At 35.0% G+C, this 13,334-nt stretch overlaps 1 long non-coding RNA gene across 1 annotated transcript in view; it reads left to right on the forward strand.

The window, feature by feature from the left end:
- Window positions 1-9,483, forward strand: part of LOC135204216 (uncharacterized) — a 485,141-nt gene extending 475,658 nt beyond the window's left edge. The window contains exon 5 of the long non-coding RNA XR_010312136.1: window positions 9,425-9,483. This is a non-coding gene — a long non-coding RNA (uncharacterized LOC135204216). The remainder of the gene's footprint in view (window positions 1-9,424) is intronic.
- Window positions 9,484-13,334: the final 3,851 nt, after the last annotated feature.

A 13,334-nucleotide genomic window follows, 5' to 3' on the forward strand; every position in this document is an offset into this window, starting at 1 on the left:
TTTAAATGATTTTGCCTGGTTTGTCTCCTCATCACATGGAAAGTGGTAGATGTTGAAGGCAATTTAATTAAATTTTAGAAACTGAAGCCAGAATTCTAATGCCAAAACTATGTAGTAATCCTATGTGCCGCCTTATTAAATAATGTTTATTAAATAATGTTTTTTTACAAGAAAGTCTTGCTAATGTATTTTACAAGAAAATCGCCAACAAGGAAGCAGTGGTGACAAAAATCGATTTTATTGAAATATATAAACCAAGTCTGTGACAAGATGCTGACACATGACCTGTTAGGAAATTGGGACACCATCGCAAATGTAGACATTAACTGCCATTTCAGGTGTATTTGTCAAATGACAAATGATGACCGCCTACAAAATTATCTGTACATATTATTCCAGAAAAAAAATGTGCAGTCGTAATTGCATGTCTTTTATTTATTTTTTTTTTCCTGGTCCTCACCATTCCGACTTCATATCAGCCAATTAGCATGCAACCAAAAATGTGACTGCCTCCATATTAACTAGGACAATAATAAATGTAGTTAGTGGAATAAAAGATCTTTTATTGGCCACCATCGACACTCAGAAGCCACCAAACACCACCAACCACTCGACCCGTCCCCTCGCCAGATTTTAGAAAACATGAGGCGCTGTACATGGTTGCAGTGAGTCGAGAATTTTCAGCAAAATAAGTTTTGGAACTGCTGACACTTTCATCGTCAAACAAAGCAGCCAGGGCTTTATTCTGAGGTCATTTTCGGCGGTTTTAACGAGAGTTAGTGAGGAAGTTCTGTTTGATCCCCTTATTTGAAATGTTTAAAGCTTTATTGAGTAAGGCATTATGTGGTGTGCTGTATGCGTATGCTTGTGTCTGCGCTCGTAGGTCTTTATGTTTGTTCCATTCCATATCAAGGCATAAACTTGAGCATAGATTTAACGTTTATTCTAACATTTTCTTTTATTATCCAATATAACCATAACGATATACGTTGGTGCTTATACAAGCAGATATACTTGTGAAAACTATAACATATAGTTGTTTTTAAAAAAATCACCCAACATCAAAGCCAACAAGACTTCATCCGTCTTAAAGTAATCTGTAGCAATGTGAAGCTCATTCTATTCCCACAGACGAGTCTGAAGGTTTGTGTAATCAGGACTGGTAACTTACCTACACCAATGCGTCTGATTTCATAACGGTAGGTTTTCCAGGGCGCAATAATATCTCCCGAAGTTCTATCGAGACTTGCAGCATTGTTCCCTAGCATATCGGGACCTATTCTGTTTTTGTCCATGTTGATGGTTTTTACCTCTGGTACTCTCCTATGTCCCACGATTCCTCTTCCTCTATTGACATACGTGGCTACAGTTATTTTCCCTTATAAGAAAATCTCCGCTACGTCATAAAGAAGACTTCAGTGCAAATCGAAAGAACAAGACTTCTCTGCGGTCTCTCTGATGACCAGCCCTTTTACATTTTACCCCCCCTTGGTTTTTTTTTCCTTTTGCGAAAGTTGATATCGCTGCCTTTGATGGTAGAAAGGACTTTGGGAGGATCGAAGTTAGTGTGTGAAAAGGTGTTTCATCTTTCTACGGATCATTAGGGAAGGGAAAGTGGTCGCAGTGTCACATCGGCTGTGATCACTTTTGCCACTTGTTTTATCCCGCACTTTCTATTTATTTATTTATTTTCACTCATGAGTCCGTTCCCATCGTATTTTTCTGTCTTCGAATCATTGCATCTGGTTGAGTTAGATTGCTATGCCATCATGTCAAATTTTTTTAAATTTTTCTCTCTCTGTAATAATGAATCACGTGTATCGATTTTTTAAATGAAACTATCGCCAATTCCATACTTTTCTCAGGAATAAATTTTTGATCCGATGCCCTTGCAATAATGATAATGATATTAATCTTTATTCATTTTGTGGGAAAGGGAGTTGCTTGGAGCGTCTGCATCTTATAGTCATCGAAAACTGGTACATGACGGTATCACGATCGTAAGGCGTCTAATTCATGTTAAGAAAAATGCGTTTTAACGATGTTATACTTGTTCCAAAATATATTTTCTTAGGCATTCATATATACATTCATACTATACGCGTACCGTATGTGGTTTGGCCTGGGAAACAAACATAATATTCTTCACGCAGATGAGGCTACTCTTTCTATAGAACACTTCCTCAGGGTATAGTGCATAACGCAAATTCAGGAGGATCAATTCAAACTCCAACAAAACTCAAGTATGATTGGTAGCAGCGGTACGACACTGTTCATTGCCAATGTTACTGCAAATTTATTATTGACAAACATATCTGGTCCATCCTTTCTTCATCTGAACAAAACAGCGATATACTGAGAAAGTATTTAAAGATTTCTGGGGACTTCTGTATCCTGAGGAAATACTTTAATCCTTTTATTCTTTCATATATTAAATATTATTCCAGCTCAAAGATTAAACAAAGACTTCAGTTCTGTTAAATATCTCTTCCCTAAACTAGTTATTGATCACTGGCACCGTCGTTCAGTCAGCTCACGATATATGCTTTTTAGCATATTTCATAATTCTGGTCATATTTTTTACTCAACTCTTCCCGTATTATGCATCTACCACGGAGTACTAGCAGTCTTCCGTTTGCTGAGGTTCGTATCACATTTTTCTAGAGGCATTAATCCTGTCATGACCAAACGTTGGAATGATCTTCATAATTCTGTAGCTGACAAGGGTCCTCACTTCATAGTTTATTTGTTATTTGATTTATTAATTCTACATTTTTGTTATTTGTTATTTGATTTATTAACTTTACATTTTTGTTGTTTTACTCTGTTTTTGTTTCTCATTTCTCCATCATAGTTTATTCTTCTTTGTTTCGTTTCTGTGTTTCTTTCCCTATTGGGGACTAAGGACTTGTAGGAGTCTGCTTTTCCAACTTGGGTTGCTCCTTGACTAGTAATAATAACAAAGCGTACCGTATGTGTGATATATATATATATATATATATATATATATATATACTATATAGATATAACATAGAGAGAGAGAGAGAGAGAGTGAGAGAGAGAGAGAGAGATTTACTGAGATGTAAGAAAAATGAAAGGGTCAGAAATTCGGGAGCATAAGGTAGACGCCATCTCACATTAGTGGCAGAGCCTCAGAACGCAAGTCGGAGCGTTTGATCTCGAAAGCGAGTTTGAAGTTTTTGCTTTGTAAGTGATATTTTAAGAATAACAATAGATTATGTTTACAGTATTAAAGGGAAATGTTGCTCACTTTTATCTCGGAGCTTCTTGGCTTTCGGTCAGCGAGGGAATGAACTCGTTATTCTGTAACGTTTCGTAAGAGTGATATGTCATTAGGGTGGTTTATGAGCCTTTTTCATGTTGCGCCTCGTTTATGTTACCGCTGTTTCTTATTTTAACCTCGTGGTGCTGTGTTTGCTTGCATATGTTCCCTCTCTTTCTCTCTTAATACATAAGTACAAACATGTACACGCAATATATATATATGTAAATATTATATATATATATATATATATATATATATATATATATATAATATATATATATATATATATATATATATATATATATATATATATATAGATAGATAGATAGAATAGATATGATAGATAGATAGATATAGATAGATAGATAGATAGATAGATAGTTACTCATTTAAGAAGCAGTTATAAAAGATGATACTAATTTAGATAATGAGGAAAAACAAAAGCGTAGATCGATTTAGATCAGTGACGATGGAATAATGAACGAAGTGGAAACTTCCATTTCTTGAGGGGGTGGGGAGGCCCTTGCAGGGTATTAAAGAGAACAAAAATCTTGTTTCATTGAGTTTCTTTGAGCATTGGTTTCAGATGTTTCTTCCCCTTTCACGTTCTAGAGTCACACCAGCCATACAGTCCCACAGATTCATTTTCAGAATGTGGAACTCATCACCTTCCTTTGTACTTCCTGATTCAAACAGCCTCTTTTGAAGAGGCGGCTATGTCCTCACTAAACATTAGAACAAATTCATCATAATTCTCTGTCTCTTCAAGGTAGCGATTAAAAGATGTTGTTTTAGAGGTTTGTAGGGACTGGTAATTGGCATCATATTCTTGCGCAAGTCTTGAGCAGTGAAAAGAAAGTCAGATAATATGGAGCTCATTCCTGGGTAAAGAAGAGTTTAAGCCTAAATATATAGTTACGAAGAAAGAATGGGAAAGAAAGGGAAGTAAGAACTTGAAGAAAATTGAGAGCCTACAGACGAGGGAGGGTAAGGAGTGTTCCGTCCGCTTCAGAGACAAAGCTGTCTTTTTCTATGTCGAAATGGCGTACTTCACTTTATCACTGCCATAACATTTATACGACTGTTGATTGAAGTCTAAACATCAGGTTGTAGTCCAAGACAGTGCACCTGCTGTGCCCTCGCTAACCTGTTGATTTCTACTTTTTTCATTTTTTTTTTTTTATTCTTTGGGGTTAGTTGTAGATTTTTCGTCACCTATTTGATTCATTTTTCTTGCTTGTTAGATACAATTTGATACTGAAAATTGAATAAAAATATAATATGTATATACATTATATATATATATATATATATATATATATATATATATAAATATGTATGTATGTATATACGTAATATAAATATACAGTGTATATATATATAAATAGAGAGAGAGAGAGAGAGAGAGAGAGAGAGAGAGAGAGAGAGAGAGAATTTTATTTTGCGCACGAGCACTGGTGAGAAGAAATGTCTGTAACTATAACATTTGATTTGATTCTTTCTTAATGCTTGGGTAGCTTTCTTTACTGGCTTATGTTAGTACGGCATTTGTTCAATAGGAAGGTGTGGAAGGGGAGTAGGAATACCTGGTGTGGACCACTGACCTCTCCCCTACTATTAGTGACTATATATGACTAGTGTATTTTTTTAATATTTGACCATGTTACTTTTTCTATATATAAATTTGCCTGTAATTTCTTTCCTTCCTAAGATATTTTTTTCGCAGACTTTTAGTCTAGTAAACAGTATCGGAATGTCAAGATTAATGTACTTTCTCAATACTTGGTAGAGTGTAGTAACTTCCCTTAAAAGACAGTGATAATCTTGGAGATGCTGTTTTATTTGAGGCAATTATCATGAAAAAAAAATGCGAGTGAAACATTAATATTTTTCCTAACTGCGCTGTTAACTGATGCTTTGGCTGATTATGCAGAGACTTAGGCAAGATACAAAAACGCAGATTAGCCCAAGAACAAAAATATTCGCATCTAATCGAACTTGAGAGAGCATATTTGAGACTTTTCTTGAATTTCAAACATTCCTTAATCTCGCCCGTTTTTGCCACGCTGAACTTTTATTGTTTTGATATTTCCATGGCTTTGCTCAGTATTTCTCATTTTCATTTCGCTGTCTTTGCAGCCGGTACTGATTCTCCCCGCGCTCCTTTATCGTTCAGCAATTACATCCTCTCCCTGCTTCTCCTATTTTTGCATTCTTATTATCTAAAAATCATTTTGCTCTTTATCCGGCCCTCTTGTCTCTCCTCTATCCAATTAGCTTTCTACCTCATTTCCGCCTCCTTTGTATTTACTCCACAATTGAGCTTCAACCCGGAATCAGCAATTTATTCTTATCTTATTGGGAGCTCGGCCCACCTACAGGCACTCTTCAGTTTCATCTCCTGGATTTTAACTTGCAACTCTTCCACTTTTGTATTTCCTTACCGCTTTGGGATCCTACTCTTCCTCCTCCTCCTCCTCCTTCTCCTCCTCCTCCTCCTCTTCTTCTTCCTGCTCCCTTCTCTTGTTTCTCTTTGCTCTTTCGGGTAATGTTTGCGAAATGATTTGGGCTTAGATACGTAGTTTTTTTTCTTTTTTCTTATCTTTGTCTATGTTAATTGTCGTTTTCCTTATTAAAAGCAGACCTGTTGCATCCTTGTTTGAATTTACCCCTTCGATAATCATTTTATGTGATTTTTAATTATTTTTCTTTTATGGGCGTTTTTGCTATTAGAAATTTGTATTATTGTCTGCTACTAGAGACTGTGTAGTACATTCTTTTTATTTTCGTTTTTGGATAATCTAAATTTTGAAGGTTTCTCATATATTCTTTTCATCATAATTATTTTTTTTTATTTGATAGTTTGTGGTATATAATTTTTCCGCTACTTCATTTTCATCTCTCTCTCTCTCTCTCTCTCTCTCTCTCTCTCTCGTCATTCGGTCTTCTCGAATCTCTCTCCTCCTGCTCTCTCTCTCTCTCTCTCTCTCTCTCTCTCTCTCTCATAAATAAGAAGGATTATAATAATCAATAACGTTTGCTAACAGCACATTTTTTCTTGATATCGATTACCCAGAGTGAAGTGTTTTATAATATGAAATCATGATTTTATTTACACCGCCACGGCTACATATATAGCGGTAATGTCCTGGAGACAGTAATCGTTCAGATTCATCTAGTAGAGTGCTTTGTGAGACAGACTTTATTGAAACTTGATTGTTATTAATTGACAGAGCGTGCTAATAACAGTCGGCACTGTCGTTGCTAATGGCATTTCTGAACACATATGATATTTCTAATTACCCAGTTTATCTGCATTTTGACTTCATGTTGAATTATGCAAATGTACATCAGGCCGTTGCAATAGTCATGATTCTAACGAGCACGGTAATGTCAAAATCATCAGAATGGCGTCATGTTTATTTTTATATATGCATTAGGAATAAAGCAGCGTTATGACCCCTTTTTTGGAAAAGTAATTACGGCATGTAGATAATTTTATTGCTTCGGAAAAATCATTATAATGGGAGCTGTTGATCCCGACATGCGCTTGATTAGAGGATGCCCCAAAAAAAAGCGCATCATGATTATTGATCTGTCAGGTTGGATTGTAGCTTTCGTTATTCAATTGTGTTTGTGCCATTTTCCCATCTCCTCTTTATTCTCCTTTACAAGGATGTTTCACTCGAGAGTATATTTTTGGCATCTTTTATCCTTTCTTCGCTGAGCATGGCCGATGTAAAACGGATAATAAAGGTAGTGCATGTTTTCTATGACGTTGTAAAACAGTCACGGATAACCTCAATTTTAGTTTAAAAAAAAAATACTACTACTACAATAATTGGCACAAATTTTAACAGCAAGATGCTAAAGTCGCTAGGAACCTAGATCGCATTATATCTCCGAAACGGGGACAATGTAGGCACGTCCCTGTAATCACCACAATTATTCATCTAATAATTATGATGCTGACGCATTCACAGAGAACAATGAGGACATCACTTGCTGATGAATATTTTACACAACATAAAAATGGAAATATATAGAATAGAAAAACAAGGAGTCAAAAGCATATTATGAGAAATGCACAAAGATTGGATTGCATAAGCTGAAGACGTATTTCGCAGAACAGCTTATTATCTAGATTATTCACTTATTAATAAAGAAAAAGTAAGGACAACAAATCTTGTGCATTGAGAAGAAAGATGTTATTTTCGTCGCCATAGTGTCAGCTGAAAAACCGCTGTAAGAGCATGTCAGTGAATGAAGCAATAATAATATGATTATTAATAATATCATTAGTATTAGTTTTATATGATGATCTCACATATAAATTTCAGCCAGGCCTATCTATCTATCTATCTATCTATCTATTATATATATATATATATATATATATATATATATATATATATATATATATATATAGGCCTGGCTGAAATTTATATGTGAGATCATCATATAAAAAGTAATACTAATGAAATTATTAACAATCATATTATTATTACCTCATTCACGGGCATGCTCTCACAGCGGTTTTTACACACACATAATATATATATATATATATATATATATATATATATATATATATATATATATATATATATATGTATATTTATACGTTATATATACGTATATGTATACATATACATATATGCATATACATACATATATATATATATATATATATATATATATATATATATATATATATATATTATGTGTGTGTAAAATCAATTATATTAAGAATAATTTGTGCTTAAAGTTAAATTTCAGCTACGTATTGCGTCTAATCCGGGCTCATAGCTCCCAAACATTCTCCCGCATTTAGTGCGACGTGTTATCAAAATATGACACAGTTATTCCCTCTTCCCTTTTCGGACGTGTAAGTTATATATTATTCCCCTTCGTTTCTTTCCTTTCCCTCATTCCACCTGTTGCAGCAGGAACCCTTTCTTCAACCCTAGTTCCTCATAACTTATGACAGTTATAATTTGCATCGTTATTTCCCTATCTTTGCAGCTTCGTGTCCCTCGTCTTATATTGTGAATTATCTCTCTGAGGATGTGTATATTTATTGATATCTATGTCTTTATTTTTCCATTTCATCTGTTTTTTATTCATAATTGTTATTTCATGATAGGAATATATATTATATAATATATATATATATATATTATATATATCATATATTCATATATATTTCATACATACATACCATACATACAATACATACATAATCATACATACTACAATTCATAACATCAATATCATATAGTGTTTCGTTAGCTGTTTTATATACACTTCTTTATCCTAACAGACAAGCATTTTGTTCGAAAGGCCTTATCAGCCTGTTAGGGTTCTTCTTTGAAGTGAATGTGTATTCAGTTTGAATAATGATAAATATAATGATATTCATTATTATAAGTAATCAGCGATTATTTTTTTTTTGGTGCTACCATTGAATCAGACGTACATCCTACTTTGCCTTCTAAGGGTCGGAGTCATTAACCCCTTTTCCCTTTTCATTGTTTTGGCTTAATTCTACTTCTTCTTCCATGAAAAACAACTTGCCTTTGACGCTCGCTCCTCTATGTCCATTATTCAGTCACCTTCCTATTCTCTCCCCTATTTCCTGTCATCCCATACTCCTTCACCCCACTCCTTCCTCGTCTTTGTCTTCTTCTTCTTCTTCTTCTTCTTTTTAACCTCAGACAATATCCATACCTGCACGTCTTCGGCATGACCTTGATAATACCTGAAGGCGTCAGAGCGTCTCGCTGCGCTGCCCGAGGTCCTCTACACTCTTAAATGCCTTTTGGTCACTGATGACTTAAGTGTTATTGGTTTATTCTTGAAATTAATGAAAAAGGCTAGAAAGGAGGTGTTTTTGTGTAGTGGTCTTTATTTCTCTTCAATTTCGGGGAATATGCTGCAGAGATGGAAATTATACTGAAGCTATTATTTATTGACTTCCGAATGGGGAAATACACGCATCATGTTGTAATGGTTTATTGATTGATTTTTATTGATTGATTTTTACCAGCCTAATAATTATGTTTCACACTGTTCCATTGTAAAAATTCTATTTTTGCATACTCGAAAAGACAAGCTAACATATCATATTCTTACTAGGCCTGAGTGTTCTAAGACAGCTGAGACAATATGAGCCCCAGTACCTGAACAATATCAGGTAAGAGATTCAAATTTTACAATTACTCTATTAATCAGTCGAAAGTGCTTTTTTTTTTTCTTCTTCTTCTTAAGATTGCGAGTTCCCATGAAACGCTTTTCAGTTAATATAGAGATAATTGGCAAGGAGACCTTAACTCGACAAAGTGTAATGACTGAACACCTCGTCCTTCACCCTGTCTCCTTCCAGGTGATTTAGAACGGCAGTTGGATCTGTCTCGCTGGAATGAACTGTGGCGCTCACGCTTAATACAGATATATAGTCTTGCCCTTCCCTTGTGTCTATTGATAGCTAATGTGTGAGGGACAGAATTAAGCCGGCCCCCTCCCCCTTTATTTTAGCCTTGAGAAGGGGTAACTGGTTATATTTTTGTTCAGTATTAGTTTATTTTTTTTTTTTTTTGTGGAAGATTCAGTAAGCTAATCTATGTATTCCCATTTAATCTAGGCCTTTTCATGTTTTCCGTTTTTCCGCTATTTGTATATTTTTTTGTTCAACATCTCCTATGTATTATTAACTGTTAACTACTACAGGATCCCCAGTTTAAGTTTTTTTTTTTCTATTTTTTTTTTTGAAAGACTAGATAATCAAAAGTTCGGCAATTTGCAATCTATATTTTCTTAGTTTCAACATTTCTATTATAAGCTGAAAAGTTCGTTGCCGTAACTCTCTGTATTGCTATCAATTTAAAATTGGCCAAGTTTGCTTCTGAGTAATGCGTATTATATTTATACATAACTTCATAATACGTGCTCTCCAGTAAATGACCACGTTTTGAAAGATATAATTTTGTCAGTTTCATTTATTCTGTATAAAGAAAAAAAATCATATACGAGAGATTATTATTTTTAATGGATTGAGATACTCATTCGGATTTGTTGCCATATATCTTAAGGAAAAACATCAGAATATTGGTGGTTGTGTCTATATTTTATGAAGAGGAGAAATAAGGGATTCATATAAATCTGTTTCGATATCTCTGGAAGCTTATCATGATATTTGGGTATAATATATATATATATATATATATATATATATATATATATATATATATATATACATATATATATATATGTATATATATATATATATATATATATATATATATATATATATGTGTGTGTGTGTGTGTGTGTATTATATAAGATATGTACATAATAATATACATATATATATAAAAATTAATAATTATAATATATATATCATATATATATATATATATATATATAATATTTATATATATAGTATTAACCAGCTGCTCATTTCCAAAGGGGAACTTTCAGTGTCCTGTTAATGTTTTGAATTCCACTCTGCTTTTAAGTCTCACTTCTGTCATTTGTATAAAAACATCAGTAAAATAAGTTCGTCAATACAGTACGCCTCTGTTAGGAAACTTCTTATTACAATGCAATAAAAATTTCTGTATACATGTGTTTTAGTGTCCAGAAAAATATATGAATTACTATTATTATTATCATCATCATCTTCAAAGTTCCTTAAAAGTATTTTCGTATTACTTAATTCTGAGTTATTATTATTATTATTATTATTATTATTATTATTATTATTATTATTCAAGATTCCTTGTAGTGATTTCATCACTACTTATTTTCTTTCCCATTGAGGGAACCTCACTGAGCGCAGGTACTAATTAGTTTCCTTTCTTTTCATCCGCTCTTTTATCGACTGATAAAAAAAAGCGTTCATTAGTTCACTGCGTCCGCCTTTCATATTCTTCTTCCTCAGACACCTTATAATAAGCAACCCTTGTCACTCCTGCCAACCCGTTCAAATAAAATGATAGGCTAAATAGCTCCGCTGTTAATATCACTTTAGCGGCGGACCGTTCCTCGAGACAAATGACCCGATATCCCAAAGGTTTGCAATTAAGCCAGGTAGCCGCCCGGGATGATTTCCTCCCCTCCTCCTCCTCCTCCTCCTCCTCCTCTTACCTAGCGTGCGATTTCTGGATGGTCTCGCGTCCTCCTGTTATTAACTGACGTGTTATGGGGGATTTCGCCTCCTCCTCTTCCTCCCCCTCCTCATCCTCTTCCTCTTCTTCTTCTTCTTCTTCTTTAATGACGTGATTCTGCAGATCTCGTTTCCATTTTCATGTCATCTACCGAGTGTGTGAGTGGGGATGTTGAGTTCCCCCCGCTATTGCCTGCCATGTGATTTAAGAGGATTCCTCATCAACTGTTAACCTGTGTGTGATGTTGAGAGGGTATCTCACCCTCCTTTTAATAGCTGAATGTAATTTCAAAAGTTATACCATCGACTTCGTATTACATAACCCATGACTTCACTGAGGTCTCTTTCCTTCCTCTTATTGCCCGGTGTCTGATTTTGAAAACTCTCCTCTTTTTAAGTGCAGTGGGAATTCAAGGGGATCTCTTGTTGTCAGCTTACTTCGGAAATATCTCCTTTTGTGGTGTTTAACAGAACTATTGTTCTTCATATTTTCTAGCATGGAATTTCATGGGAATTTCTCGTTTCCTCCCTCTCACCTGTTGTGTGATTTCGGGTAAGATGTCTCATCTTTATCCTATTCTAAGAGATTTTCCTTCTGTATTTTACGCTTCCCCCAAAATCGCTCGTCCTCTTGCGTGATTTGATGGACCCTTTGTCCTCGTCTCATCACCTGGCCTGTGATTTCGAGCGGTTTTCTGGTTCTTCTCTTACCGGAGATGTGATTTCGGGAACCTTCGATCCTCTTTATCACCTGGGATGTGATATTACGAATCATCTGGGCCTCCTGTTACCTGTCGTGTGGTTTCAAGCGGGATTTCTCGCCCTCCTCCTATTACGTGTCTTGTGAATGGTTGCGTCTGTTCGCGCCCATGGACCTCCGCCTCCTCCATCCGCGGCGGTAATTAGCGGAGCTCCTCGGCTCGTTGGGAGCTCTCACGGAGGAATCAAAATAGCCATTAATCATCCCATTAAGCAGTCGAGTCCAATTTTACACACCTTTGTCATTTTCGCCATCGTTTTTTTCTATAAAAGCCCCGGATGAAGTTCGGCTGTTGTTCGCCCCGTTGAAATTTATCTTCTCATCTCATCTCCTAGGAGCCGTTGTATTAACTGATTATTGAGAGAGAGAGAGAGAGAGAGAGAGAGAGAGAGCTCTTTTACTGATGCATGTAGCTAATAGGGCGAGAATTATAAGAGATAGAGGTAGAGAGGGTAGTACATAAAGATAATTTACACGAGAATGTGAGAGAGAGTGAATTTTCACTTCTGTATCTAACACTAGTGAGAGGGAGGGAAAGCGAATAGAAGGGTAATACGAAGAGAGACCTATATGAGAGAGAGAGAGAGAGAGAGAGAGAGAGAGAGAGAGAGAGAGAGAGTTTGGTGTTTGTCTGTAATAGGAGTGAATGATTATATAACCTGCTAAACTCCAAATGCCGTTCACCTGGCGCATTGGTCCAGCGTTTGGTGCTATTAAACGAAGTGGATTTGATAGGCAATAGAGGAATTTTTGTATTTATTTGCGCTGTAACAGATTGAATTAATTAGAACGCAGTAATAGCCACCAGTAAAAAAGAATTACTTTACTAATAACTTCAATTATAATGTAGTAAAATTATAACAATAGGGATAGAACAGGCCATTACAAAAGTAATAACAATATAAATAACAGGGACGGAAATATCTGTAATGGTGAAGTGGCATTAGCTGCAATATTAATGACACTTTTATTTATTTAATAAAGATTCTCACATGGATTTCGCATACATTTTTCAACTTGGTTATTTGAACCCTAGAATTACAATGCATTTTGCTTTTGCAGAATAAATTCATTATCTCATTGAGGCTCTATGATAATGTTTCATTAGATAGGAAAGGGTC

The sequence above is a fragment of the Macrobrachium nipponense genome, chromosome 24 (genome assembly GCF_015104395.2).
Source record: "Macrobrachium nipponense isolate FS-2020 chromosome 24, ASM1510439v2, whole genome shotgun sequence".
NCBI classification, from domain to species: Eukaryota; Metazoa; Arthropoda; class Malacostraca; order Decapoda; family Palaemonidae; genus Macrobrachium; species Macrobrachium nipponense.